We start from the raw sequence: 6,290 nt of genomic DNA, 5'->3' as shown, positions 1-6,290 counted from the left end.
AGTGGTTTATTGGTGCAAATGGTTTTATTATTTTTGAAGTATGCTCCATGATGATTAATTAATATTTGCATTGATTGCAAAATTGTAAAAAATTATTACACGAAAAAGTTCATTTTTTAGGAGAGACATAATTTGAAATCTATGTAAATAATACAATAAAAACGCTTAAACTAAAATTTGTAATGCCATTTATATTACAAAATATCAAACTTTTAAACAGAAATGTCAAATTCATATACTTAGTGTTGCTAGGAGCAAGACTTTAAATCAAATCTGGAATCTTTGTTAGGATTTCCTCATTAATTACTCTACTTAGGTTATAGCTAATGCATTAGTTAATGATACACTAACACCAATAAATCTCAATTCAATTACCTTGCATAATTCATCAATTATTTGAAGCATTGAGTTACAAATATCCTCAAGAAAATCAAAACTTATTCACAAAATACATTAACACGAATTTTATGTGAATCATATAGGGTGAGGAAACTGAAATGTATGGTTTGCACACGGTAACTTCTTCTTAACTGAGGATTTTGTAATAGTAATGTAAAGCTAGATGATAGGAATAAGAAACTTTTAAAAATGCATTGTCAAAATATCGCTAAAGGTAAATGATGGCAATATGGATTAAGGATATCATATTTGCATGTAGTGATTTCAGCTACATGCACTTGCATCAATTAAACACAGTTGACGTCTGTATTTCAAAGTTCGACTAATTGGTGTCATTGTTTTAAAGTGCAACCAACTCTACTTCATACAGAAGAGAATTTTACGCTTAATTAGAATCTGCAATCAACTTGCACTGTGAAGATATCGATTTATGCAATTTTAACAATGAAATTGAAGGTAATGTATAATTGCCCAGTTATACGTGTAAAGTTGATTGTTACTTCTGATACTGTACCTAGTATCCAAGAATTTAACTTAAGTCAATGTAAAAAACCTTAAAGTTGCGTATTAGCTATAAAAAAAGCAAAATTAAGTCATTTTAAACACTTGTAGTACCGATTATAAATTGATAAACGAGTGCACAAAAAACTAAAAGCTGTAATAGTTTAGACTACGTTCCTGAAAAATATATTGATTTATTGGATACATATTATGTTGAAGCTGTTTTGAGCTAGTGCACTTAAGCCACTATACTTTTTTTTAACTCGAGATTTCTTCAAAACCCTTCTCTACACCTTGACTTGATTATTGTTTATCACTTCATCAGATTAAGCAATAATTGACTTCTGCATACCTGAGATCTCCCCGAGGATACATAATACCTGGGATATGTTATCTCAATTTAACGCGGTGTAATAAATATAATAATAATAATATCATACGATGCAAATTTTTTTAATTTTGTGATTCTTTTTCAACAGTGTGATTCTTTTGCATAGGTATGTTTATTCATTAATAATACAACTGTGTTAGCTTGGCGTTCTTAAAAATTTCAGTGGATAAACAGTTATAATGGGCTGCTGAAATTTATGAAAGCTTCTCGGAAACAAGCGTTACAGTGCGAACAGTATAATAAAAACATTGTTTGGCTGTTTTCTATACAAATAGCTTCATTTCGTTAGCACATATCCGGTATAAAAATCTAACTTTTGAAAGGAACATGCTCAGTTGATAAGTAGATTATTTTTTGAGAACCTATGTGTAGTATATCCTCCTATTAGTTCCTAATTTTCCATAGGCGACTGTCTTTAACTTGCCACCCCTTCACTGAAGGGGTTAGAATATTCTCGAGTTAAAGCATGCCTGCTGTAAGAAGCGGCTAAAATCAAGGTACCATTACGACACTGTTTGGAGTGTAAATAAGAGCGACAGCGATTCTCCTGCGACACCTCCGGTCGGGAGGTGTATATTTGGTACCACGGGGTCAGTGTCTGCAGCTTCGGCTGCCGTGACTAAATGAGGTTGGCAGTGTCGTGGTGGCTGGTGTTAAACCCAAACTTGCGCGGAAAGAATGATTGTTTTTTACTTCATTTGGCGTGGAGCTGCGTATTCACATCGGGTGCTGTGACTCAAAGATCAACAGAGGTGTTGGTAGACCTCGCTCATTACCAAGGGATAAGTTATGCCAAACACTTAGATTAAATTGGTGTCGGAGAAAATTTTCAATAATTTAACTATAAAGTTCTGTTGTTATCTTTTCATTTCTACTCGAACGCTGTTAACTTTGAAATAGTTTGTTTTTGGGATATGACGCGTTACTTTTGGCACAAAAAAACGAAACTATGTTCTTTTGTCTTTTTAATATAGTAACATATGTCTTTCAAAATTTATATGAAATTATTTAAAGTAATTGTTTATTTGAAAATTTAATTTAGTAAGAATGTATTTAAAAATTATGGCTTTTATGAGAATATTTTCATTGTCCTGGTTTTATTTATTACCTAGATAAAAATATTATGTTGGCATATGTGAATTATTTTTGAGACAAATAATCAAATACATAAAACTCTGTTTACAACCAACTTAGAGAAAGTTTCTTAGAGAAAAGTTTTCAGAAATGCATTCAGACAAAATTACGTTATCCGCAATAACCAACCGAAAAGTGCATTATTTTCTTGAATATTTCAAACTGTTTGCAAGAAGATAAAAGGAAGTTATGAGAACATAAATATTTTGTTGTGTTGAAATTGCTTGTTGGGAAAAATGATCATAAAAACGCATATAACCACGCATCCTTATAGGATTCTGGAATGAAATTGTTAAACGTGAGAGATAAACTTGGATTGTTTGAGCATTAAAATTGGCTTTGTTAGAATTTTGAGGTTTGAAAGCAACACAATTTCAGTGCTTTTGTAGTTAAGCCAAAAAATCTAAAATATGAAATGCAATTTAAGACATAAAGTAAAGCATAAACCATATTAAAGGATAACGTCGGCTCCTAGCGAAATTTTACTTCTTCCTGCCTTCAAATATATCCGAAGCAAATTGTATCTTTTCTACGTCAAGTAAGTGCGGCTAAGTAAGCATGGGAAAAATTTGCTTATGTGCTTTAGTATGCATGAGTATCTGTGCCGAAACTAACTAAAGCAAATGCACTGCATAAGTACGTGTCTCCGCACACAAAAGACGGTGCGGCAGTTGTGAAGTTTAAAGAGGCACGTAAATATGCTTAAGTAATTGAATTTTTAAAATCTTTTTTAATGCGATTTTTCTAATAAAGTACCTGGAATTAAGTAACACAACTAAATATTCTACTTTGCGTGCTTTGATTTTATGCTTTAATATCTAAAACAACAATTTCGCAGCCAGTGTCAAGTTGTGATAGGAAGTTTTCTTTGTATTAATTTTGATTGATTAACACCTGGGGATATTTCAAGAATAGCCACTTCAAAAATATGATGTATTAACGCAACAGTGAGGTAATTTGATTTTCTTCAAATATTTGACCGAACTCAGTTCACTTGGTTGCTATTAGCAACAACAAATCTTCTACTTAAAATATTCACGAGACTCGGCGGGCATTGAATTATTACTTCAAAATATTTCCGAAGTTAATTCAACCTGCTGCCTACCATCATTTAGTTGAGCTTTTGATCAAAGGAGTGCTACACTATGAGTTCATTGCACGCCTTAGAATGACTTCCAACCCAAAATTAGTGAAATCAATTTTTGTATACCGAAAGGATGCTTTCTAATCGTGTTACATATTTTTGGTGATTGATTGCGCTTTTACATTAGGGATATGGTATTTCCATAGTACTTGAGACTGTGAAGCCTTGACTTGAAAGAGGCAAACACGTAAAGCAATTTTGTTTACATAAAATTAATTACGCTTTTCAGTTACCAAATCTTGACTTTACAGTTCAACGAACTAATGAATTAAAAGAAGTCCATTTAGAGTGGGGTGTTTTCATTATTAATAAGATTACAATTTTTTTTTTAACATAAACGTAAAAATAGTGCAAATAGTTTGGGTATTAGTAGAAGACTTTTGAAGACTTTTTTAATTTAAATGTAGAGTTTCAATCAGGCAATGCCATTTTCAATAAATGGATATATGACCAATTCTGAAAAGATATAAGTTGAAAAAAGTATTTGATTTCTCTAAGGTAAAGAAAATAATTAGAATAGTTTTCAATGAAACTAATTTTAATCAAGAAGATATTGATTAAGAGACTTAACCACAGCATTCAGGAGTGAACGCGCAACACTATTACTTATGGACACAAACAAGAGCTATCTCTACTTTCAATTTTCTGTTTAAGATACTTATTGTAAATACAATATTTTAAGTAAAACACTTATATTTACATATCACATAACAAAATAATTTTATATATAAGATAATGTCAAACAAAACAATATTCAGAACATATAGGTTGGTAATGTATGAATACTGTATGAAAATTTGGTAATGGTGTTAAGTTAAATTGGGAGTCTTTATAGGCTTTGTTGAGATATTAATAAATGCTATAAAATATGCTTGATTTTGAATTTAAATATTGAAATTTTCGAAAATCATTGGGTGTGAAGTAATTGTGTATATTTTAATCGCACTATAAAAAGGCCTACTATGTACACCGAATTTCATTGACGTTAAATTGCAATTTTTAAAATATTAACGGTATTGCACTTAAAGTTTAAAAAGTATTTATTATTTATAGATAACTAAATTTTTTAAATAATCTATGATGGAGAGGTTTCGAAATGTAGTGAATTAGAGCAACAAAAATTATTTCCATATTATTTTTTATTAGTCGAATTTTTGGTAGACCAAAGCTGTTTCGAGTATAACCCATCATCAGTGGTGTTGGAAATAATTCTTGTAATTAATTATTCGTAAATAATTTTTGAGACTAGAAGTACCAGGAATCCAACTCGTGTCCTCTCATATTTTATTTATGATGATACAATTTATTGTTCGATTTTGCTTAAGAACTTAAAAATAATTTGTTGACAAAGTTATCCATTCTAGAATATCTACGTTGTCAAAATAAATGACAAAACTTAAAATATTTTTATATTCTAAATATTATTAGGGTCTCTGAAAAAATCATGATTTGTCTGTTTCTATACAAACTATAGTCTTGCTTAGTAAACAATTAAAAAAATTTGTGTCAATAATACTTTATCAGTGCAGTAACTCCCTGCATTTGATTAGGAATAATATATCTCAGCATCTATTTAAAGGAGATTTATATTTCTAAATATACATGTTGATCACGGTTGCCACTTGAAAATTTTTTCCTGTACCAAAATTGGTTTAAAAAGGTACCATTTCCGTAAAAAAAGGTCCAAAATTTTTTTGGACCTCTTTATTTTTTCGTTCTGTGTTTTTCATAGTGTTATAAATGAACAAAATATAAAATAGTGTAAAGTTGCATTTATAAAAAAAATTAATTGGAAATATCCACAATAAAGTTGGATCGTCAAAAATGTACCATTTTTTGAACATGAGTACCAAACGAAAAAAAAAGTACCAATTTTGGTACTAAAGTACCATAAGTGGCAACCGTGATGTTGATATAAATTGGCTCTCTTCAAAAAACAATTTCTTCAAAAATATACTTTTATATATACACAGTACCATTGAGTTAACACTGAACTCAAAAAATCAAGCCTTTATCATTTCCCTTTATATGACAACTGATGATTTAATACATACTAGCTTTTCTTTATTATACAGGGCAGATAAACCATTGTACTTCAAGCCAATTCTATATTAAACTAAATAATTTATATTCTAACTTCCAGAAGTAAATTCATATTTAGGTAAATATAATAACATAATTCAATTAAGAATTAAAATTCTTGTTTTGTTTTTCTTCATGCGGGATGTAAAAAGTCTGTTTATATAGTTTTTACATTAAACTTTCTCATAGCACTGGAAAAACCAATTATAATGTTAAATTATGCTACTGCAACTTCATTTCAATAATCTGCATACTCAAAATAAAATTCCTCTAATAAATAAAAAGCCTTAACTGGCTACCAATGTACTGTAGATTGAAGTGCAGTATAGAAGCAATGCTTTTATTAAATTAAATCATTTTCTTTTCTAGTCAATACATGTATATATAAATATAGTAACTTAAACAAAATGAGAATTAAAATTCATGTTGTTTTTCATCCTTCACGTGGAATTTAAGAAATGCGTTCAGATAGTTTTTACGTTAAACTTCCTAACACCACTGGAAAGAAAAACCAATGGTGGATTTTAATTTAACTATTGAAAATTCATTTTATTAATTTATTTAATTAAAATAAAATTTTATATTAAATTAGAAGCATTAAATGTTTTTCGAGGACAACACTACAAAACGATATTAGAT

The sequence above is a fragment of the Teleopsis dalmanni genome, chromosome 1, assembly GCF_002237135.1.
Source record: "Teleopsis dalmanni isolate 2A chromosome 1, ASM223713v2, whole genome shotgun sequence".
NCBI classification, from domain to species: Eukaryota; Metazoa; Arthropoda; class Insecta; order Diptera; family Diopsidae; genus Teleopsis; species Teleopsis dalmanni.
This window is presented reverse-complemented; position numbering follows the sequence as displayed.